General features: G+C 38.3%; 1 protein-coding gene and 1 long non-coding RNA gene across 9 annotated transcripts in view; one reads left to right on the top strand and one right to left on the bottom strand.

Annotated features, from left to right (window-relative positions):
• The window catches only part of ZNF474 (zinc finger protein 474), a 50,313-nt gene extending 39,999 nt beyond the window's left edge, over positions 1–10,314 (bottom strand). For 4 of the 7 annotated variants that reach the window (XM_077911390.1, XM_077911389.1, XM_077911393.1 and 1 more), the window contains exon 1: positions 10,121–10,313. The gene's annotated coding sequence lies outside the window, so the exon portion shown is untranslated. Of the gene's footprint in view, positions 1–3,413; positions 3,522–10,120 lie in introns of all 7 variants that reach the window. The other 3 variants (XM_077911387.1, XM_077911386.1, XM_077911388.1) reach the window with 2 other exon arrangements.
• On the top strand, positions 10,296–21,620 carry LOC144321988 (uncharacterized). Of its 2 annotated transcripts, XR_013387535.1 has the most exons (4): positions 10,296–10,418; positions 17,472–17,685; positions 18,458–18,591; positions 21,352–21,620. It is a non-coding gene; the product is annotated as an uncharacterized LOC144321988 (long non-coding RNA). The 2 variants fall into 2 exon arrangements; XR_013387536.1 differs by lacking the exon at positions 17,472–17,685 and having other exon boundaries at positions 10,309–10,418; positions 21,352–21,615.
• The last annotated feature ends 2,805 nt before the right edge of the window (positions 21,621–24,425 follow it).

Below are 24,425 nucleotides of genomic sequence, written 5' to 3'. Positions count from 1 at the left end.
TTCTGAGGAATTCAAAATTTTCATTCTTTGGCTAACTCAAATCAAATTTTATTTTATTTTACTTTTAAGATTTTATTTATTTGTTTGTTTGTTTGTTTGAGGAGAAAGAGCCTGTTGTGGGGCTCAATCTCACAATCCTGAGATCATGACCCGAGCCAAAACCAAGAGTTAGATGCTTAACGTACTGAGTCACCCAGGCACCCCAAATCATATTTTATTGAAACACATTCCAACCTGCAGTCCTAAAAAAGACAACTGAAAAGTTAGGAGATAAAGGAGTACATTTTCTAAAGGTGTCAAACTGAATCAGTATGAAATGTATCACTCTACTACCTGTCCCCAATCTGGGATCCTTGGAACAGAACTGGGTGCTGGACAAAATGTGGCCAATCCATGGCCTAACATGATAAGAACTGGTTCATTATGTTCCTCTCTCTGGGAAAAGAAGAGTAATGGTCACCTAAGCCAAGAGAGGACACTGAGAGAGAGCTGACACATCCCAGCAAATAAGTGATGTGTGGGAGGAAGGCAGAACAGAGGGAACGGGAGTGGCCATGGGAGAAACAGAGTAGAGCTGGTGGGACAAGCTGATGACAGGACACCTGGAGCTGCCACTGCTACTTGGGGACAGAAGAATGTGATGTTCTTCAGTCTTTACATATTACTTTGGGTTTAGAGAATATCTGTGCTCCTATAATGTCATGATACTCCTACCAGAAACAAGAAGCAGCTTTTGTCACCATGTCACAAATAAGAAATGAAACCTGATTCGGATGTTATCACTGTCAATCATGTCAGGTATGAAAGAGGAAGCAATCGCCTCACAGGTAGAAAAGTGGTGACCAGGTCAGGTTCACAGAGCTTGGCTGTGGACAGGCCTCTGTCACCAGCTCTCTCAAAAAGTGAAGCAGACTATGGTCTCTAGTTCTCTTCAGACTTTTCAACAATTTGAGAAAGAGACCTCATGAACATAGGCTTGAAAACCAATGGGGGGTAATATCTGGTTCTTAATGCTCTACTCAGCAGAAATAAAAAGAGCTTGGCTGAGAAGTTCCTTAGATTTTCCTCTAGAAATCTGAAACTTTATGAAAAAGTGCCTATAAATTATTTTGGTGTCTGGGCCAGAGAACAGAGTCTACTCAACTCTCTGGCTAGGAATTCCCCTGGGACATGTAGGTCTTATGTTTCCAGAGGTCTAGTTTTTAGATTCCCCTGTATTTCCATGCACATGTATCCTTCTCATAAATGGCCCACTGTCTGAAGCACTTGAATATGGTAAGAAGGCCTGCCTGGATTTATTTAATAATACATTCAGCCTGGAATGCTGCCTCTGGCAGTAGAGTCCAGAACAGAAATTTTGTGACATAATTTTCGAGTTCCCATTGCCTCCACCACCACCACCAACACATTATTCATTAAAGATATTTCCAAATTTCTTCCAACTCTTCCAATCATGAGTTAAAAGGCTAATTTTTACAATATGTTTACTCAGTTATGTATTGTTGAGATTTTACATCACTACAAATAGCGAAAATCCTATCCAGTCATTTCACGAAATAAAGGCATATCTTTTTATCAAAGTAAGAAGTCTGGAGGTCATCAGAGGCTTGATATTACCCATGCTTCAGTGATGGCCTTGGCTTTCCCCTCATGGATGTAACTGTTGCAATAGTACTACAGTATTATTTAAATCATGTCATTTTCCTGTCTTCCTACAGAACAGATAGGCTAATCTTAGGGTCCCTGCTCCTAGGGTCTAGTTGAACTCTTCTCCTGTATAGGTTTTTTGTGATGGTTTGTGGCTGGCCCAGCTCCCAGGAAACAGTTCAGAGAATTCCATCACCCGATATCCACAGGACATGAAAACTGGGCGTCACAAACATCCTCTTACTTCTTCTTTCCTCCTTTTCCTTTCCTGAGTTTTCATGCCCAGAAGTCCTACCTACAAATACTATTTCACTAAAATACAAAGCAGCAAATTTGTCATGTGCTTCCTAAGCTGCCTAAAAATGTTCTCCCTTCTTCACTGCCCTGAGAACTCTTTTGTTACCCTGGATCCTGAGGTGGGTACCTACAGCAGAGATACACTTAGTGAAATCTCCATTTGCTTCCAGTGAGCTTTGACAATTTTTCAGTGTTTTACCCACCCTACCCCCACTCTTCTTTTCTTCCAGGAGCTTTCTTTTAAATGTTTTAAGCTAGTTTTCATTTATGTGTTCATACCATCATGTTCCTAGTTTTCAAATCACTAGGATCTTATAATATATAATATATATCATATATATATCATAATATATATCATATATATCATATATATATATATATATAAAACAGGATGACATATTTCAAGATGCTATGGAATCAACTTTTGAAGATGCATAAATTTAGAATCTATCCTGCAAATGTTGCATGGAAGGATGACGATTTTAGGCTACAAAACTTAATCCTTTTTGGTTAATTGTAAAATTTCAGTTACAAATCAACATTGAAAGAGATCCCATCACATTAAAGATATTTAAATTGATGGTGAATCACAACAGAACCTATTTTATTTAGGAAAACAGTAGATAGTGTCCAATTAAGTAATTTTAGCTACAGCAGTATTCCAATGCTACTTATCAATAAGCTTCTCCTGAGAGCCTATGTTGAAAATTTATTTGCAAGTTTCTCGTCACCCATAAATATGGTAATAGCTAAAATAATTAAACTCCACTTGACATAGGAAATAGGCTAACTGAAGAGGAAAATGTGGTTCTAATTTTTGTTTGTTAAAATCTCATGTGTTTCATATATAAGACGGTTCACTTGGAACTGAATAGATAAAGCAATCCAAGATTTATCTTATTCTAATGTTGCATATCATTTGGTATTTTTGAAGGGAAAAGCCATGAACTGATTCAAATAATGTAAACCCTAATTTCTTATTACACATTTATGGTTTTAAAATTATCCATAATGTAAATAGCTTGTTACAAATTAAATATATGTATTTCCATCCTTCCAAAGAATATATATACTTGCTTAGCAAGAGGCTGGAATTTTATTACTTATATATATTATCACATCACTTAGCACTCTGCTTCTAAATGCTGGCAAACAAGAACACACACACACACACACACACACGCACACATCTCTACACATATTCCCTCTAGGTCGGAGAATATATTGAGAATCATTGTCATAATCTTCACTTAGCAATGAATCCATGCCAGGGTCTATCTAACACTTATTTGGTAATGATTTGTTGGATTATAATCAGGTCAGATGGTACTAATAAGGACAATTATTGGCTGAAAATTGAATTCTGACTCTATCTGCAATTATTTATTTCTTCCCCCCATCCTCATTACTTCTCATTTTGCTCTTTGGTCGTTTCACAGTAATTTTACTAAAATAACCATTGACCATACCTCTGGGCTGGGAAGAAGTCACAGTGGTGGTGAGTTCAAGGTAAGATGATCATGGGGGTGTGTTCCTTTGCCTAGCTGTCCCACGAGATTCTTGATCTTAGTGTGGGCCTGCATGGGAGATGAGGGGTTGGGGAGAAGAGAGCTAGAGGAAAGGTAAAAGGCACTACTTTATTAGACACTAGAACATCTAATGTCTTTTTATTCTCTGTATGATCACCTGTTAATGATTTGGCAGAGAAGAAAACACTCTGCTCATTTTCTACCTTCTGCTCACCTTCTCATCTGAGAATCTTCATGCATCTTTTTCCTACATACTTTCATACCTGTCTCAGTTCTACCCCTATGATAATTGAGAACCCCATATGATATTACATTAATTGACGTATATCATTGATGTGGCCAGTTATTCCTTTTGGATGTCTGGCCTGCCCTCTTAAGTTTGTTGTCAGGCAGGTGAATGGACACGACTCACTACCATGTGCTGTTACAGTGGTAGTAGGTGAATATCCACTCCCGAGCTTCTGTCTTTTTTGGAGCAGTCATATTCAACTCCTTAAATCACAAAATAGGTCCTAAACGTCCCTGGATTAAGTGTCCCATGATTGTCCCACCACTCTCAAGTAAAACCCAAACTCTTTCCACAAAGGCCTCTGTATCCCTGTTTTTCTTTAAGTTTCTTCCTTTGTCTTCCTTTACTCTCCCTCCTGCCAGCCCTGAGCTTAATCCTTTCAGGTCCTTAAAGAACCCAAAGGCCTTCTCACTCCAGGGTAGGTTAGGGGAGGAACTGGCAAGAGGCTTTGCACATGCTCTTGCCATGGCTAGGAATCTTCCCCTAGTTCTTTGCAAAGTTTTCTCATATTTTCTCTCTTTAAACATCATCAACTCAAAGAGAACCTTTCTGACTACACTTCTTCCAGTACTTTCTCTCTCTCTCAAACACACATACTGACACACAGAGGAGCACACAGACACACCTACATGCAGAGATACATGTGTGCATATACATACAAATACACACATGCAGAAAATACACATCATGTACACTCATACAAATGCACATATGCATACATGCACACATGTACCACTGCTACCACCATCGACACAGTCATTATGACAGTGACATTACTCTGTTTTCTTCATAGCACTTACTATATTTTTGTCTTATGTATGTATGTATGTATGTATGTATGTATGTATAATGTTTGTCTCCTCCACTTGGACGTAAACTCCAAGACATTAAAGGCTTGTTTTCTCTCCACATAACTGTATCCCTAGTGCTAGGCACATACTAGGTCCTAACAAAATAAACTGAATATTGAAGAACTCACTGAGATTAGCTTAATTTTATATTAATAATTTTAAATAGAAATCAATCCCTTTATTGAAATAGAGGAATAAAAACATAACAGGACTTTTGGAAAGGAACAGTTAACAGCCAGCTTTGTGGCATTTTCCCAGGTCTTTTGGGTACCTGAGCATCTAAACCATGTTTCTTGTAATCCTTAAGCAATTAGGAATTAGTATGCTAGCTTTAGAAGTCTAACTCTACCAAATCTGAGAGAAATGAGAATCCAGCCAAGGACTATGTCCTGGACCAAACCCTCATGGTAAAGAGAGTTTATCAAGTAATGAACAATAAGCATCTATAGCCTGGAGCTTCTCCCCAAGAATAGGGATAATAGGCACACCAGAGGTGACATATGATTAGCTAGGTAAGACACTGGCTGCTGTATGACAAGGCAGAAAGCTGAAGAAGGATCCAAGAAGTTAGCTTTCCTGCACTGAACTTATTCAAAAGTTGTTTCTCTTGATTACAGGCATTCTGAGTGCAGATGACTTCCAAAGGTTAATTCTCCTTGGAAGTCATATCTTTTCTGAAGAGAACCCCAAAGGACTAGGCATTCAGAGAAAGAAGAGCTTCATAGCCATGGGCCTTTAAATGTTAATGTATAAAATTGGAAGGTATTTCATCAGAACTGAAGATTAGACAAGTGTCAGAAAACCATAGCTCACTAGTCAAATCTGGCCAGCTGTCTGCTCCTTTCTGTAAATAAGGGTTTACTGGACCAAGTCACGCTTATTCATTTATGTATTTATCTTTGGCTGTTTTTGCCCTACAACTGCAGAGCATATGGCCCATAAGGCCTAAATTATTTATTATCTGGGCATTTAATAGGAAAAGTTTGAGGACTCCTGAATTAAAGCATACAAATGAAACCCCATTTTAATAGTGAAACATCCGATTATAAATCAACGTGAATTTATAAAGTAGTGCTCAACAACACCAGAATTCTACCAAGTTTTGCTTGCATGGGACTCCATCAAGCTCCTCATAGTCCTCTCTCAAACAACAACAAGAACAAAAACAATAACAACAAAAACCTCATAAAACTCTTGCTGCGTTGCACTCTGGACATTCCATTTGCAGCTTGTCATCACTTGAATCTCTTAACAGCTTGCGTTCTGTACATTCTCCTCCTTGCTGCCCCAATATGGTGTACACTATATGTAGTGCCATACTTGCATGCTCTGATATTTAGAAAATGCTGCTGTGTTTTTAAGACTCCACAGGAATCACCACCTGCTTCCTCAGGAAGGGTGTTTTGCAACAGTTCACATTCATCAGGGAGGTTTTTGTTTGTTTGTTTGTTTTGAATTGTATATATTCTTGAAAACGTTTCATTCACCAGAGAAGTTGGGAAAATGATTTAAGGTGATATTATATATAAACTTAAATTATACAGACACAGAGAAGAAACAGCCATGTTAATGTCCAAATTTATAAAGAAATTGCTCTTAGAAATATCATAGGAAATTCAAATTCTAAAATAAGATGAAAACTGCAACTGAAAGAAATGATAGTTTACATTCTGAAGCTTAGAGGAATGGATGTTTTTTGACTGCGATAGCAGACTTGGAAAGCCTGAGGAAATGTTCTTTAGTAGACACTTGAGTGTTGATAATTTTCTGTCAATTTACAAGAATGTATAAAGACATTGAACCTGGTGTTTATTTTACCAGAAACAGATTTTTTTCTCTATAATTGTGAGGAATACATTGTCAAATAGACAACATAGTGGAGATTATAAATAATGCTTCCTTGCAAAAATTATGAACCAAGAAATATTCTCCTTCCTTCTTTCTTTGTCAAAAATAGTGCCTGGAATATAGTAGACACTCAATAAATTACTGAATGAATGAATGAATGAAAATTAAGCTCACATATCATTCTGTATAAATGCATTTGAAAAATGCATCTCTTTTGCTGGGATTATCATTCTTGAATTCATGTCCAACTAGATATTTTGGGGGCTTGTTTGTTACAGAATCACTTAAAATCAGATTGTTGCCTAGGGAGAAATTTGGACAACATGCAAGAAAAAAGTGCCCAACCTAATTCAAACTGTTGTGCATAGTTCTACTGGCAAGAAGTCATGGAGGGACTCCACTTATATATTTGTTTTTAATACTTGCTGGGCTACTTACTAGCCAAGATAAGCTGTGTTATTAAAAATTAACAATGCCAATAAAGATAGATAAATATGTTCATGTAATAGAAAAGAGTCTAGAAATACATGGTTGATTCACATGTGCAGTCAATTCATTTTTGACCAAGATGCAAAGACAATATAATGGAGGGAAGAAAACCTTTCAAACAAATGAAAGGGAATGTAGGAGAAAAGTTAATATTAACTCTACTTTCGCCACACATGAAACTTAATTCAAAGTGGATTATAGAACTAAAAATAAAAACTATAATATACTAATTGTACAAATACAAAAACTATAAAGCTTCTAGAAGCAAACATGGATTACCTTTATGACTTCAATAGATACAGAGACTTCTCAGACAAAACACAAGAAAAGCACTAAACTTAAAAAGAATTTAATTTTTCCCTCCATTTAAATTAGAAACCTCTATTCTTTAAAAGCCACACTCAAGAAATACCTGAGTGGCTCAGTTAGTTAAGGGTCTGCCTTCGACTCAGGTCATGAACCCAGAGTCCTGGGATCCACCCCTGCATCAGGCTCCCTGATCAGCAAGGAGTCTGCTTCTCTTCTTCCTTTGCCCCTCCACCCCACTGGCACCCTCTCTTGCTCTCTCTCTCTCTCTCAAATAAATAAATAAAAATCTTAAAAAAAAAAAAAAAGCCACCATCAAGGAGTGCCTGGGTGGTTCAGTCAGTAAAGCATTCGACTCTTGATTTTGGCTCAGGTCATGATCTCAGGGGCCTGGCATCGAGTCCTACCATCAGGCTTGGTGCTTGGTGCAGTGTCTGTTTGTCCCTCTCCCTTTGCTTCTTCTCTCTCTCTCTTTCGCTCAAATAATAAATGAATTAAATCTTTTTAAAAATGTAAAAATAAAAACCACCCTCAAGAAAATTAAAAGCTAAGCCATAGATTGGAAAAAAATGTTTATAAGACATATATCTGAAAAGGATTTATACCATATATGTTTAGTCATAATTCAAACAACCTAATTTTTTAAAAAGGCAAAAACTTTGAATAGATTATGTACAACAGAAAAAGTATAGTCAAAAAAGTATAGTCATGGAGTAAGTTCACGAAATAAAATTCAACATCATTAGCTGTTAGTCATCAGCAAAATGCAAACTAGAGCCAGAGATACCACACACACTAGGATGGCTAAAATTAGAAAGGTTGCTAATACCAAGTGTTAGTGAGGATGTGTAAAACTGGAACACTCACACATGCCTGGTGGGAGTGTGAAATATATAAACACTCTGGAGAACAGTTTGGCAGACTCTCACAACGTTAAACCTACATCTACCTAGGCATTCTATCCTTAAATAATTACCCAGGAGAAATGAAAACATATGTCCACAAAAGATATCTACAAATATTTATGGCAGCTTTTATTCTTAATAGTGAAAATTTTAAGAAACAACACAAGGGCACATCAACAGGCAAACGAGTAAGCAAATTCATGGGATAGAATATTACCCCACAATAAAAATGAACCAGTTTCTGATATAGTGATATAGATCCCATTAAAAATATTTTGTTGAATTAAAAAAATCATATATGAAGAGTATATGCTGAATTATTCCATCTATGAAACCCCAGAACAGGAAAAGCTAATCTGCAAGTAGATCTACAGAAAGTAGATCTTGCTTGTGGGTGGCTGGGTGGGTAGAGAATGTCCTATAAAGGCTAATTGACATGTTCTTATATTGATAACATCAGTAATCATTTATAATCATTTATCAAAACTCATCAAACCAAGAACTTAAAATGTGTGCATTTTACTGGATATGAATTATATATCAGTGAAGATGATATAAACAAGAAAAGAAGCATTCAAAATAAACAAAAAAATATAAACAGATACTTAATAAAAGCAAGATACCAATCTCCAACCAACTCCTATAAAAATGCTCAACTTCATTACTCAGGGAAATGCAAATTATAACCACAGTGACATATTATTTCATACCCAGTATATTGTTAAACATACATATACCATCGATTTCAATGCCAGGTCTGAACCTAAGATACATGAAGACATATGTTTACCAAAAGACTTGTAAAAGAGTGGTTTACAGCAGCCTTAATTGTTAGAGACCCAAATTGGAAACAAGCCAAATACCAATGAGTAGGAGAAGAGATAAACAAATGTGGAATAATCCCATAATGCAATAACACTCGTCTATAAAAAGAATTGAACTAGTAACATACATGGTAATATGGAATAATCCAAAAACATACTGCTGAGCCCAAGTCAGATACAAGAATATATACTATGTGAGTCTATTCCTATGAAGTTCACAAATTATTCTCTAGTGATAAAAATCAGAACAGTGGTTGCTCTCAGAAGGATGATAGACTGGAAAGGATATGAGGAAACTTTCTGGATGATAGTAATATCCTATGTCTTGATTAAGGTGATGGTTTACATGGTTATATACATCTGTCAAACTCACTGGTTTTAGGAACTTGAATTTAAGAACTTAAGGTCAGTTACATTTCCACATGTACATTTTATCTCCATTAATGAAAAAAGAGGTCAAGTCAATTGAGTAACTATAGCCTTTATCAACCTTTTATCTTTCAAGGATAAGTTGGTTAATAAACGTATAATCCTAGATTAATGTAAGATATACTTTATCTACCTTTCTTTGAAGACAATTATTTTTAAATAATTATACATTTAAATAATATTATTCTTGGGGTGCCTGGGTGGCTCAGTTGGTTGAGTGTCCAACTCTTGGTTTCTGCTCAGGTCATGTTCTCAGGGTCATGAGATGCAGCCCTGAGTCAGCTCCCTGCTTACTGTAGAGTCTGCTTGAGATTCTCTCTCTCTTCCTCAACCTCTGCCCCTCTCTCTGCTCTCTCTCTCTCTCTAAAACAAATAAATAAAATCCCTTCAAAAGGAATTTGGTTCTCTTTTAGCCCCTAAAACACTGAATCCATGGTTCACACTATTGCCAGCATCATCCCATAAAATAAAATGCTACTGGTTATTTTGTTTAGTGTTACTTGAAGGTTTTTACTTAATGAGTCATTATTTTATTTTGGAGTCCTTTTCTATAGTAAGAAAGTATTTATGACATACTAGTGAGATAGAAGTGGTGGAGGAAATCAAGATCAAGATAAAACAAGAACCTATTATTAGTTGAAAGGTAAGGTAGGAGACTAATTGATTAGACAACAAAGGAGAAGCATGGCTTCTGAGAGAGTCTCACCTGATAACATCTGTTGTCACCTTTTGGCTTCAGCTTTTCTAATGGCCTGCTGAGCCCCTCAGGGAGGGGGCTGGTGGAAACAGGAGCAGAAGATTGGTCTGGGAGCTCCACGATTCACATGCCTCTTGCAGGAGTTCTTACAGTACGTGTGGCTGCTGGGAAGAGGAACCACAGCCTTTGTCGCCTAGAGGTATCCTGGCAACCTGTCAACAAAAGGGAAAGGACAGAGTTCTCTGGTAACAGATTGGAAAAATCCAAAACAAGGGGTGAAGGAACTCAGAAACCAACAGTCAAATAGGTATGAGTCTCAGCTTTCTTTTAAGTTGACTCTGGGAACTTTGCCAATGGACTGAGCACCAAAAAAGGAGACATGCATGAATTTAAGTCACAAGACTCTTCTCAGGGTGGAAATGGGAGTGGAACCAGCTTTTTCTTCTTCTAAGGAAGAAAAAGAAACAATTTACTGTCTTACTGATCTTTTCTTAGGTCTTTAGAAAGCATCATCTATAGTGAGGAAGCTTGGCCTCTTAGGGCAACAGATGGAGATTCTCCATGGTTCTCAAAGGGTAGATGTAGAAGCACATCTAAGATGTGGACATTACAGGTAGTTTATTTTCCAATGTTTCCTAAGTTACAGCAAACAACTTTAAGAACTAAGATCAACATTTGAAAATGCATCTGAAAGACTTATTCTTTTAAGTCCCATATTTAAAAATACTCTGAGACATTAAGCTAATTGTGGTACATTCCTGTGATGAATACTCTGCATGCACTAAGGCTCGTGAGGTGAAACATTTCATTAACTTGGGGAAAGTCCACAGTATATCTTTGGAAAGAGAAGCTCCCAAACAGAATAAATGCTACAATCTCATCAAACTCTGAGTATGTGTACGTGTGTAGGTACATGCATGTGCTTTAACTCAAAGCACATACACCAATATGTTAACAGTAGTAGCTACTGGATGATGATGTTGAAAACATTCTACTAAATGTTTCTGAAGATTAGGAGTTGGGGGAGGGGGGAAAGCCCTAACCTCTGAGATTCTACAACCCTATCTCTTATCCCCAGATAACTGATTTGAGATATATAGGTCATTCACAGGACTGAATTCTATTGAATTTTTGTCTACAGAGCCTGCCAGATAATGAAATTTCACATCCTAACATTTTATAATGCTCTAATGATGATTATTTATATAGAGAGATTTAATGATATTTCAGTTATATTATCACCTAAAGCAGTTCCAATTTGGATGTGTTTCTTCTGAAACCTTTCATAAAATGCCAGATAAACAGATAAATGATGAAGCATGCCTAAGAGCTACTCTAGGAGTGGGATCCAGAAAACTTCGTTTTACATTGGGCTTTTTACTAATTTGTGGGTCCCTAGTTAACCTATTTTGTACTTTGCCCAAACTCCATGTTTTCTTGGCCCTACTGTGAGCTAACTGAGATATTTCTCTAAAGATATTGCCCAATAAATAAACAGCATCCCAAATGCACCCACAGTACTACATTCAGCGATCCACCATTTGGGCCAGATGGCAGAAGAACAGATAGGAAACTCAGGTCTAGGGCAGGATAGTCCCAGGAAAACATGGAGAGCAGATACTGCCATGCTTGGGCAAAGAGTGCTTTATCTGGACTGGAAAGACTGCTCTCGAGAGGCCTGAAAACAATAGCTCCTCCAGCAGTGGGCACATGCTAAGTGGGCAGCTAAGAACTCATTCACAGCCCTCTCCTCCTTGGAGGAGTTGCTGACTTGCCAGCTGCTTTTTTGCATTTATCAGAGCTGCTTCTGAAAACTGACTGCAGAGGAGCCTTTGTTTTCTTGCAAATTCTGGGCCCATTTGAAATTCATGGGTCTGTAGTTTCAGCTTAAAGTGAACTTCCTGGTGTTCAAATCTATTTCATCTTGGCCAAACAGGCCTTCATATGTCTCTCTTCAGAAAGTCTCTGGTATCCTCTGTCTTAAAAGACAAGAATCTTCCTACGTCCTCTCTGTCCTGCTCTGTCTCTTTCTCTGCCTCTTAAAGGGATCAACACTTTTAAGCAGTTTATAATTAAACAACAAAGAAGATCTAGCTCACAAGCCATCTTGGACATCAAATAACTCTTACAACACAACTTTTTGATGACTTAAGTGTAAATGAAGCAGAAACATATGGATTCCATTTTCTATAAATCACACACGATCCTTAAAAAAAAAAAAAATCAAGCGAGAATGTGCTCAGCACGATGTATTCTGTTTGCTTGAACCTAAAACATCTGAAAAATACTTGGAGGCCGATGAATCTAAAATATTTACCCATCCCTATATTTAACATTGAGTAGAAGAGCCCTTGATTCGTGGCAACAGCTAAAGTGCTCACATGTGTTGAGTGGACAACCGACGACCAGTTTAAGGTTCAAGGTAACTGTGCTCTATATTCTTTTCCCTCTCCAAACACTTAGATCAAAGACACCAAAGTCCTTACTTAAACAGAGTCTGGTTTGGTGTGCATGAGCTCTTCTCAGCACAAACAAGTGAGAGTCATTTCAAGCTCTTTGCTGTCCAATCATCTTTGTGTCTCTGTGGGATGATGCCAGGCTCCACCAATAATCGGGATCTGACCCCTTGTGGCAACAACCCCATCACCGGGGATTCTGGCAAATGTTCCCTTCATAAAATCACAGCTGTTGTGCCTGCACAAGCCCCCGACTTTTTCATTAAAGGAATAAATCATGGTGATTTTTATGGCGCAGGAGAAATATAGCTCCTTGCCGGATTCTCCAATGGTCTTTATGTCCCTTCACTGATGCAAAATCCAAGTCTCATTCTGAAAGCTACTTATAATACTTTTGAATACTTCATTCTTTAAACTGGGCAGGGGCTAGATTCTGCTTGCAAGATTTTTTTTTTTTTTAATGGCAACGGCAGGAACTCAAACAGGATGTTTGTGAAGTTTGGCAAAATAGGTTCACTGGGCGTCTTGTTCTTTTCTACCCAGTTATTGTTTACTTTGCCTTCTGCCTGACTCAGAAACAGCAAGTGCTGGTTATCTCAAAACCTCCAACAGCCCTGCAAGGTGAAGCATGAATATCCTTGTTTGACAGATGAGGAAATGGGTTTAGAGGCTTCGAGCGATTGCCCCTGGCTGCCAGGCTAACCAAAAGCAAGTCTGAGACTGAAATATGTGTCTTTCTGGTGTTCAAGGACGCCCCTTTCGTGGACTCCTGCAAGACCTCACTGCCAGATTGCCACACAGAACAGTCTGATCTCAAAAGAGAGAGTCGTTTTCCAAGATATGCCTTTTGTCACAAGGAAAGAGTTTTATATGCTGCATTTAAGCATTTGCAGAAAATGTCCTGTGGTAGATTGGAAAAGGCAGAGGAAATGCTTTACATGCAGACTTTCAAAACTTAAAAAAATAAAGTATATTTGAGGCACAGGACTCTTGCCCAACACATCTTAAAGGACTCCTTGCCCCAGGACAGTGTTCCTCAACCTTTTTCTTTTTTTTCATCATTGCTCTCTCTTCAGATCACTTTAAATATGTATATTTTCTAATCACTCCCAGCCAGGAAATTTCAATACCACAGATAAACTTTATATCTGTTTATGCACAGTGGCCCCTGGTGAATCATAAACCAATGTATTATCTAAAATTATGTCACCCCCAAACCAATTTGTACTGCCTCCATGGAATGCATGCCTGAGGGACATACATCCAAAGAGCTGACAATATCGGCCTCAGATAATCTATGGTCAAGTTGATACACAGAAAAGATGACCAAGAGGACACAGAAACCATGGAAACCTTCCTAAACTGCCAAAACAAAAAGCACAGCAAATTGTCCTACAACTGTGTTCAAGAGAAAAATGGATTTGTTTGTGAAGGCCAGTAAGTGTATGATATTTTCTATGCACTTGAGTGGTTTACCATAGAACCAGAACTCTTGGAGCTGAAGTGGGCTTTAAAATAGCCTCTAGTCCAGCCAACTGTCTTCAGGAAAAATACATAATTGGCCTGATTTTTTTAAATTGATGAGGCAGAGGACATTAAGTTATTTGTTTATGTGCCACAAATTTCAAACTCAGACTCCAATAAAAAAAAAAAAAATTAAAGGACGCTCTTGCTTTATCCTTGGCATAGTGAAAAACATTGCCAGGGCAGAGAAAAGGATTTCTTTCTTTTGATCTCCTTTCCTGTGGATGGGGGACATTTTTTCAGTAATATATTTAGATGCTCCACTGATAATAAAATATTTTGTGATATACTGTGTGTAAATCCTCCTTTTTCGAAGGCCCGTGATTCTAGGTCTTAAATATCTGTTGTGAATCTGGATAACTCTTCACAAGTTCTAGCTCTTCAGAGTGTACTGGCACAGCTTTCCATCTTGCTTCTCTTTCTCTTTTTTGGCACTCTATAAACCCAGCCAAACACAGAACTTGTACATAGTAGGTACCTACAAATATTTACCCACTAAGCTGGGTACACATCTTTCTTTTAAAAAAAGATAATGTGACTAGCTTGGTTGAAGATAATTAAAAGTTACAAGATGCTAAGACCAGATTAATCCTTAAAGTTTTCTACTTTATATAACATAAACATTTTGAAATAATTTTGCTTCTCTTTTCAGACAACTGGCAGAAGTCCAATGCCTTATGGCATGTGAACAATAAATATTTAATAAATACTTAATCACCAGTTTATTGCCCACAGATTTCTAAAGCTGGTTTAAATTAGAGTGTTCATGGCTGATAACAGTCTAATATTTTACCTTTCCATGTGCATTTTATGAAGGGCATTTCAAACTCTTAATTGAAAACAGTAAGTTGTAAGGGAATTCCCTCTTATTCTCATTTTTTCCGTAGGTCTCAGATGGAGGCATGTTTCTTCTCTGGTAGTTGGCTTCCCTATGTTAGTCCCTTCTCTCTAGCACCTTTAATTTCTTCTCTTCTACGGGCTTCTTCCCTGTAGCCTTCAGGAAGTCTCCAATGTCCTCTGTCTTAAAATACAAGAATTAGTGGTTCTACCCTTTTCCTGATCAAAAGTGGTCCAAGTCACTGTCTCTCTTCTTATGGCTTCCTTCAGTTTTTACCTCCTCTTGGCCTATCAGCTGATTTCTGTCCCCTTTTCTGTCTGAAGCATCTTCTTAGAATATCACCAATGGCATCCCAATCAACTCATTGAAGAGTTTTTCCACTTTCTATCACCCTTGGTGACTTTGATGTAGTTAACATGGTCACCCTCCCACCATCAGAACATCTGTCCTTTTAACCACCCTATTGGTTAAAAAAAATACACATACCTCAGACTAACTTTAAGAGTTGATGAATATAAATACAATCCAGTCAAGAAGTAAATAGTGCAAAGCCTAAGTCATGGCCCACAGTTCCTAGATTAGTGGGGACAGACATGGCAGCTGGTCAGATGGCCATAAGGAATGCTGTATTCTGAGACCTAGAAAGAAAGGAAGGAGGTCACTTTTGTTGTATACCATGTCTTGTGCCAGGCAATATGCTACTGAGTTGTCTCTCTGCTATGATAGGATGGAGTTTTCTGTTTATCTTCACTCCCTGATTTCCTATAGATCTTTGCTTAGACAGAGACTTAGGTAGGGTGTAACTCACGAAAGCTTTACCAAAGAATTGATCAATATCAGCAAGACCAAGTTTTTTTGCCTTGTACAGGCTCATGGTAGAGGCAGATAATGCCTCAAGATGAAGTTGTAAACTTTCAGAGTATGGTGGACCACGTCCCCATTGCCCTAACAGAATACATGGTGAGGGACACCAGGAAAAGAAAACATTGTCCAGATAACAACTCCAGTCTGACTATATGAACCAAATTAAAAATGGATAGGAAAATCATCCTCTGAATCAGTACTTCTTAAATGGTAATGATTCCTCCCTTCACTCCATGGATATTTGGCAATGTCTAGAGTTATTCTGGGTTGTCACATATGGGGTAATGGGAGTGCTACTGACATCTAATAGGGAGAAGTCAGGGATGCAGCCAAACACTCTATAATGCACAACATAGCCCTTCACAGCAAAGAATTATCCGGCTTGAACTGTCATAGTGCCAGGGTTGAGCCTTGTGCTCTAGACTCTCTGTGCATTCAGAAGAGAATGCTTTCTTTCCAGAACAGGCAGTGTCAACAGGCTCTTTTTCAGACTCATGGTGCATAACTAAGGGATTACATTATAAATGAAGCAGCAGGCACAGAAAGTCTAAGTAGCTTAGTCATATTTCTGCAGCCAACAAGTGAGGATACCTTGGAAATGCATACCAGTCAGCCCTGCCTGACTGACTTCAAAGCCTATACTCTTGTCCACATCACCTACCCCAAGCAGCTAGGTGGCAGACATTCAGTTGTGTGTGACTAAGTGTAAAATCACTTCTGTAATGTAAAAGCCAGTTTGAGAAAGTGCAAAGACAGAAAAGTGAGATGAGTCTTCTCCTATGAAAGCTGTAATGGAATCAGAGTGGGCAGGAATACAGCTAGGAGCTGTGAGCTGTGTGAAGTGTGGGGAAGTGCATACGCTAAGGTATGAGTCCAGAGCCCAGTTACAGGAAAATACTGAGACAAGTTTACCTGGGCTGGTCAAGGACAGCCATACCAAAATTCACTCCTAGATAAAGCACAGCCTGGCAGAGGCTCTTGAGAGGTGATGGTCCCAGTCAGGTGAACATGGTCATGACCAAGTTTTACCTTTGAATGTGCTGTGTTCGTTATGCCCCATGAACCTTTAGCCACTCTGCCCCATTGTCCCCCATAGCTTCCACTCCTGGCAAGTCTCTGCCTCTTCCCTAATGCTTCTTCACAGACAGAGCAGCTGCTCAAACAGGACCACTGAATTTTGAACTTTTTGGCTAGTAAGATACTGCTTGGGGTTTATATTGTTAACAATACAGCATCTCCAATATCAGACTCAAAATGAGTACATTTACTTTCTAAAACTGGGGAGTCCCTGCTTTAATAAATGTTAGCCTTTTCTGTAGTCTAAATTTATCCCACTTCATTTTAGAAGAGTCATTTAAGGTTCGGAGGGAGAAAATTATCCATCCAGTGTAATATAGAGCCAAAAAGAATATGGTTTTTGTTTGCTCACTCTTTTGATACTACATTGATTTTTTTTCAATGAACAACATGTATATATGCATGTATACATTCACACACATGTGTATGCAATATATATATATGCTTTCTTGAATGGGAGATGCATCTATATATATGAGAGATGAAAAAAGAGCACACATGAAAGAGTAAATTCTTTTCCCACCTCTGACTCACCAGGTACCCACTCCAGGACCTATCCCAGTAGCAACCTGTACTATCAATTTCTTGTGCTTCCTTCCAGAAAGCCTATGCATTGACAGTTATATACCTACGTGTGAATACTGCCTCAGGATCCGAAGGCGGGTGCCCTTCCCATTCCTCTCTATGACCACAGCAGCTTCTATTGCTCAAGATGAGCCATGACAAAACAAATGACACATTTGTGCTGTTGAAGGAAAACTCAGTGACTCAGATAGACACAAATTGTTCCATACACCTTTCATCCTCATTACCAGGTAACTTTGCCAAGGTCAAGTGGTGACATTCTGATTTACCACTAAGCAGACTGGACACAACTCACATTTGACGAGAATCTGGAACTCAAATACCAAAAAGGAAAAAAAAATATTTTCTTAAGGCTTCCAGTTTCGTAATTGAACTTGCTTTCTTGCTTTGTTGAAAATATTATTTTCCTTCCAGTTCAATGAACACAGTTGATCTGAAAGAATAAAAACAGTACTCCCCCAAATCCCCAATTCATCACCAAATTGCTAAATTTAAGATCCAGTTCCACCATCTTCTTGACATCTCCACTTAGCGTCTCCGAAAATGAGGACCAAAAGGAACCTCATTGTTTTCACTAGCCAGATCAGGTTGAGCCAAATCCAGGTTCCAGGTATGAAATGCAAATTTGGCTCACTACAGCTTTACCATTTACAAGAATCTGTATTCAAATAAATCAGGGATACATTTCTCTTGGCTCTTATGGAGACCCTTTTAAATAGTGACTTCAGCCCTCCTAAGGCTTTTGTCCGGGTTGCCTAAAAGTGGACAATTTTCACAAGTTTGCTTTGGCACCCATGGTATGAATTTTTATTGAAAGTCACAGTTGTTTTAGTGGGCACCATGGTCTGCCAGCAGATCTGTGTAGAGGCCTCCCAGCCAATTCGATGAGAATTATGTGCACTTAAAACATGCCAAATGTTGTAAGGTGTGACACGTCCTCCAGCCCTTTGCTTGCTAGCTTGCTTGCAGAGGACCACTGATTCATTTGCACTTTTGTTTTAGGGACACAGTATAGCGTGTATTTGCAGCATTTCTGAAGTCAAACAGCTTTCTATATTGGAATTTACTCTGGTTTTTCCCTGCAAAGATTTATTTTTCTCTGGAGTAACACTCAATATGCTCTATTGTATCAAAAGGTAAGACAACAGAAAAGTAAGTTCATTAGGAGCATATATTTTACATTGAATTAAATAAGTAAAGATTTGGTTGGGAAGAGATGGGAAGGTAGCCCAAGCCCATTCTCAAAATGCCCTTTAAGTCGCCAGTGGAAAAGAGCACTGATTTAGGAGGTTTTAAATAAATGTACAGAGGTATGGGTGAGACAAAAAGAGACATCTGTTATGTTTATGCTACCATATGTAAATCATCACATCATCACCAGGAAGTCAAACTGAAATTGCCTAAAATTGGCATCTTCAAGGTCCTTGCCCCAAGATTGAGAAGTGCCCCCCACATTGTTCCTTTATTTTCTGATTTTTTCTATATCCCATTTTATCCTTGTGTCATATAACTTTCTATCATTGAAAAGCTTTTTAGAATTTTACTTTATAAAATACTGAAGAAGGCTTAGCTTATCAATGCAATGGCTAAACCTTAAAACAGTACAATTTTTGTTTTTAAAATTAGACCAAAATCCTCAAAGTCAGTTACTTCCTATTACAAATTTACTTCCTAGTAAATTTTTGGTAAGGCCAGAAAACCAATGCAAAGCAGAGAAAGATGTAGGTGAAAATAGATTTCATTAGCTGCCCTAGTGAAAAATATTTTAAAACAACTGAAAAAAATATGTTCTCTTTTACAATTTTCACCTTCCCTCCAATTATGCTAGCTTTAATGTTTTTCCTTTGAATTCTCCTGGGTTACAAAGCACTCTTAAAACCTCAAGATCATAAAAACAAGAAACCTTCCAAAATCACATGGGTAAAGTCTCAACCTGCTGTTAAAAATACTGCTGTTGGGCCAGTGCTTCATGCTGTGGGCAGGTTTCATAGGCTACATGAATGCAGAGAGCCACAGTGAGTAGTAATGAACTGCCGGGAGCATGGTGTTCTATACCACCCAGTCCCTGGAGAAACACCATGACAGATCCCAGGAGTTATCCTACTGACAGACATTCCTTACCTCATTTGCTCTTTCCTATTTCTTTAAAAAAAAATTACTTTCCCTTTCTCCCTTCCACCTGGGGATAGCCATGTCACTAAGGTCTGGCTAAAAAAGACACAAGAAAAAAGTTTATTAGAGCAGTTCTTCTTAAATTTAACAGTATATACGAATCACCTGATGATCTTGTTAATCTACAGAATCTGAATTAGTAATCAGGATGGGCCTTGGGACATTGCATTTTAATTAGTTCCCAGGTGAGTGAGGATGCTGTGACCTGAGAACCACAATTTGAGTAGCAAGGTATTAGAGGGCTTCCAGCAAGGATTTTCTTCCTTGATTTTGCCAGAAGTGTACAAGGAAAAAGCTGCTTCCTGTAACTTCCTGCAGCTTCCAGCTTTCAAATAGGATTGGAGAGGGATGTGAGTATGGGACTATGTCAGCCATCTTGTACTGAAAAGGAATGGAAGCCAATGCTGAGAATAGCAAAGGAGAAGAATGGAAAGCATCTAGGTGTTTGATAATGTCATAATGTGGGACCCCTGGGTGGCTTAGCAGTTTAGCGCCTGCCTTCAGCCCAGGCCATGATCCTGGAGTCCTGGGATCAAGTCCCACATCGGGCTCCCTGCATGGAGCCTGCTTCTCCCTCTGCCTGTGTCTCTGCCTCTCACTGTCTCTCTATCTCTGTCTCTGTGTGTCTCTCATGAATAAATAAATAAAATAGTTAAAAAAAAGATAATGTCATAATGCCACTGAAGTTGAGTCACTTTGAAACCTCCTGCTCCTAGACTTCTTATTTTACTGGAATAATAAATATTATGATGGCTTAAGTCACCATTTGTCATGTTTTTTGTTAACTGCAACCAAACAGTTATTATATAAAATAAGGTGATCCTTCAGACTGCATTTTAATCAATCAGCCCAGAGGTAGATCCCATTTTTTATAGCCTGGGGCCTGCTGAGAGTCACAGGGCCTGAGGTACTGGAATTTAGGCTATAAGTCTTCTAGGAGGAAAGAAAATTCACTTATGTATTGCCAGAATGAAAATTTAGTCTGAAGATTATAGCAAGTTGGTTTTTAGCCTCTGGCACAGAGGTAGGGAATGGGGGAATGTAGAGATACGAAAGATGCTGAAGTGTTTCTTTTAGTGTCTTATTCTTCTAATGAAACGTTTCTGAGGAATGAGAGAATCAGTTATTTCCCATGGTTGGGCTCAGAAAGTGAAGTTAACTGTTGAAATTCATTGACACTCAAAGGCATACTTTGATGCTCCATACTGAGGATATGGGTTGCAGAATTAAGAGTTAACTAATGTGTATTTGGGGGGCGGGGCACACTTGCTTTTCCTATTACTTAACAAACATGGCGTGGTGTAACTTTGCCAACAATGCATTTTCAATTTCTTGCTTTACCTTAAGTAAAGCTTTACCTTACCTTCTTTTACCCCCAAAGAACTCTGATATTTCCAGTTCTCTCCAAATCTTTGGTAGCTTTCTTTGCACTGTCTCGATTTTCTCATTGTAGTAGTTAGGCTACAAACTTATTTGCTGTGAAAGAAAGAAAGAAAGAAAGAAAGAAAGAAAGAAAGAAAGAAAGAAAGAAAGAAAGAGAGAGAGAGAGAGAGAAAGAAAGAAAGGAAGGAAGGGAGAAAGAAAGAAAGAAGAAAGAAAGAAAGAAAGAAAGAAAGAAAGAAAGAAAGAAAGAAAGAAAGAAAGAAAGGAGAGAGAAAAAGAAAGAAAGAAAAGAGAAAAATAGTCTTACTTAGATAGAAATGTATTTATGTCTCATTTAATAGTCTGAGTGAAAACATTTCAAGACAGAGAAGCATTTTCACAGTGTCAAGGACTCAAGCTTCTTATATCTTGTTGCTGCATCATCATGGAGCTTTTCTGCTTCATTGTCTGAGATGGCTGCTCAAGTTCCCACCATTACATCTCTAATCCAACCAGATATAAAGGGAAAAGAGGAAATGGAAGAGATGTCCCTCCCATTAAAAGCCATGTAGGACTTTAAGGACCATGCACCAGGTAAAACTCAAATTTTGCTACAAAAAAGAGAAGTGAAGAATGCATTTGAGAGACACACAGTCTTTGTCAGATGCATTGGTTAATTGGCTCAGAGGGTTTGTGATTGTCTTTTCACAACAATGATTTAAAAAAAAATAGCCCCAATTATTGTCCTTTTATTGATTTATTTTTATTTATTTATGATAGTCACAGAGAGAGAGAGAGAGAGAGAGGCAGAGACACAAGCAGAGGGAGAAGCAGGCTCCATGCACCGGGAGCCCGACGTGGGATTCGATCCCGGGTCTCCAGGATCGCGCCCTGGGCCAAAGGCAGGCGCCAAACCGCTGCGCCACCCAGGGATCCCTATTGTCCTTTTAGATGCCTGGTTTATTAGAGTACTCAGTTCCAGGACAGAGGTAAGGATAATTTGCAGCATAATCCCCTGTCTGTCACTCTGGTCTAGCTACTATGACCTCATATTTGTACTAAGAGGACTACAATGAAAAAACGAATAAAAACTAATCTGAGCAAGGTTTTGGGGGAGTTCATGGCATTTCTATATCCATACTAGAAGCTTCCATAACAATGAGAGGGGGCATTTGCAATAACCATAACAGAGCTTTGGTTTAGGTGCCACTCTCCTGGGCATATGGCATCACATTCTGATTTAGTGATTGCAGTACGGTGGCAGGAAAACTTCTGATGTGCACTGTCAAAAGAGTTACTTCTTTGTTCATTGTCATTGCCATAGTGATTTGGATCAAAAGAGATCACAGATGGCACATTGAAGTCAAAAGATTTGGCTGCAAAACACGGCAAGAGTTTCCTGACAACTTTTAGGACTACTTTGGAAGAATTTGACAGATGCTGGCTTTTCCACCTAACAAGTGGAGCATGGCCAGAAAAATCCTGATGTGTAACTGTCCATTTTAATTCTTGCTTTGACTCTTATGAGATTTTATTCTTCATTCAGTAGTCCTCACAATTCCACACTTCCCAATGGCTACTAAATCTGTGTGGTTCAAGCCCATTTGATCCCATCTTCCACTGGTTAAGGCTTCTGTCTGAAAGAGACATAGATCATTTTCCTTCCCATTTCACTGCCCAAAGTAAGTCATAATCTTAAGGAAGCTGGGAGTGAAATAACTGCAACATACCCCGAGGAAGAGAATCAGAACATTCATAAACAGTCAAATGACTGCCACAGTACTTAAAGAGTAGATTGCAAATGTCATATGATAGAACTGGAAATATTAGTCATGATGATTGCTATAACCAAATTGAAAATGAATCACTCCACCTCATTTTGGTGCCAGCAAATACATTAACCACTACTGTCCCCACCTAGTGCAACTCTCCATGACTCTAAGATATATGGTGTGTCTCCTAATACTAGCCTAGTAGCCAAAGAGCATAAAGGAAACCATGATTCTGTTGGTCTACATTATACTGACAAATGAGCCATGTAGCAAATAAGGTCTCACATTTATGTTTAAAAGAAGTTATATTTCAAAGGTATTTTCTACTTTCCTCTAGAATGGCTAATGTGCACAGGGCTGGGATTAGGAAAATTTGTACAGAGTATGATTTGGAACTATTTCATCATCTTTTGTGGCTAATATCCTCTTCTTTTTTAAAGTAGGCACCACATCCAGTGTGGAGCCCAGTGTGGGACTTGAATTCATGACCGTGAGGTCAAGACCTGAGCTGAGACTAAGAGTCAGGCGCTGAACCAATTGAGCCACCCAGGCACTCCACGGCTAATGTGTTCTTTCCACTCTCCACCCCTGCTTCTTAAGGCTTCCAGAAGTCTAATACCCACACCTGGGTTTTCACATTCCAAAAAGAAACTCTTATAAGGGATGGTTTTAGTCTCAAAATTCACCATCAGAAGAATTTAACTCTACTGTGATCCATTCTTTAAGTACACCACTCTTTGAAAAAATTATTACAAAGTGTTCACAGCTAAAGGAATAGAATGTGCAATCCTTTCCACTAATAAATTTACAAATTAACAAGCGCTTTCAAATATTTTAAGCCAAAGGAGAAAGAAACAAGAAGAATTTCAGTCTTGGGGAAAAGAATGATGGGAGATCTCTTTTAATAGAACTTCCCTGGAGGGTTTCTCTCAAATCACTCCATAAACCTTGAAATGATCATTATAAACATAAACAGTACCTTTTATAATTCTTCTGCTGTTACAATAACCTAACTGATACCATCCAATGCTGGCAAAGATGCAGTTTAAATGACTTCTAAATCATTGCCTTGTATTAGGACAGGCATACTTTTCAGGAAAGAAAGCTTAGATTATCAACTCCATAGATAAATAAAGGATTAAATCCAACTGTTGATGAATGTTAAGCAAAATGCAAAAGAAATGTTCAAATATTCTTACACATAATCCCTTCTCCAGGCACACTACTTTCTTCTCATTTTGGGTGCACACGTGCTTCTTTGCTTTGTGGTCTTTCAAAATGTCATTAGCTCTGCCTAAAGTATACTTACCTTCTTTCCCTACCATCTTATGTTTTTGCTATTTCCTTTTTCTTTAGGATTTATTTAAATGCTATGTTTTCTAGGAAGTCCTACAACTCTGGGAGTAAGGGTTGAGCCCTATGTATGTATGTCTGTAGGACATACATTTCCCCATTCAAAGTACTGACCACTCTGTATCCTGGTCTGTACACCTCTACTGAAGAAAGCTTCATCAAGACAGGAATGGTAATTGCTGCCTTCTTAGTATGCCAGGAATAGTATTTGACTTCACTTTCAAAAGGATACTTTGAATAAATTAATATATTTAACATTGTAGAAATTGTCTCTTCTCCATATACTAACTGGTTGTACCCTTGCCTGGTGT

The sequence above is a fragment of the Canis aureus genome, chromosome 10 (genome assembly GCF_053574225.1).
Source record: "Canis aureus isolate CA01 chromosome 10, VMU_Caureus_v.1.0, whole genome shotgun sequence".
Taxonomy (NCBI): Eukaryota; Metazoa; Chordata; class Mammalia; order Carnivora; family Canidae; genus Canis; species Canis aureus.
The sequence above is the reverse complement of the archived record's forward strand: the minus strand, read 5'-3'. Positions and strand labels throughout refer to the sequence as shown.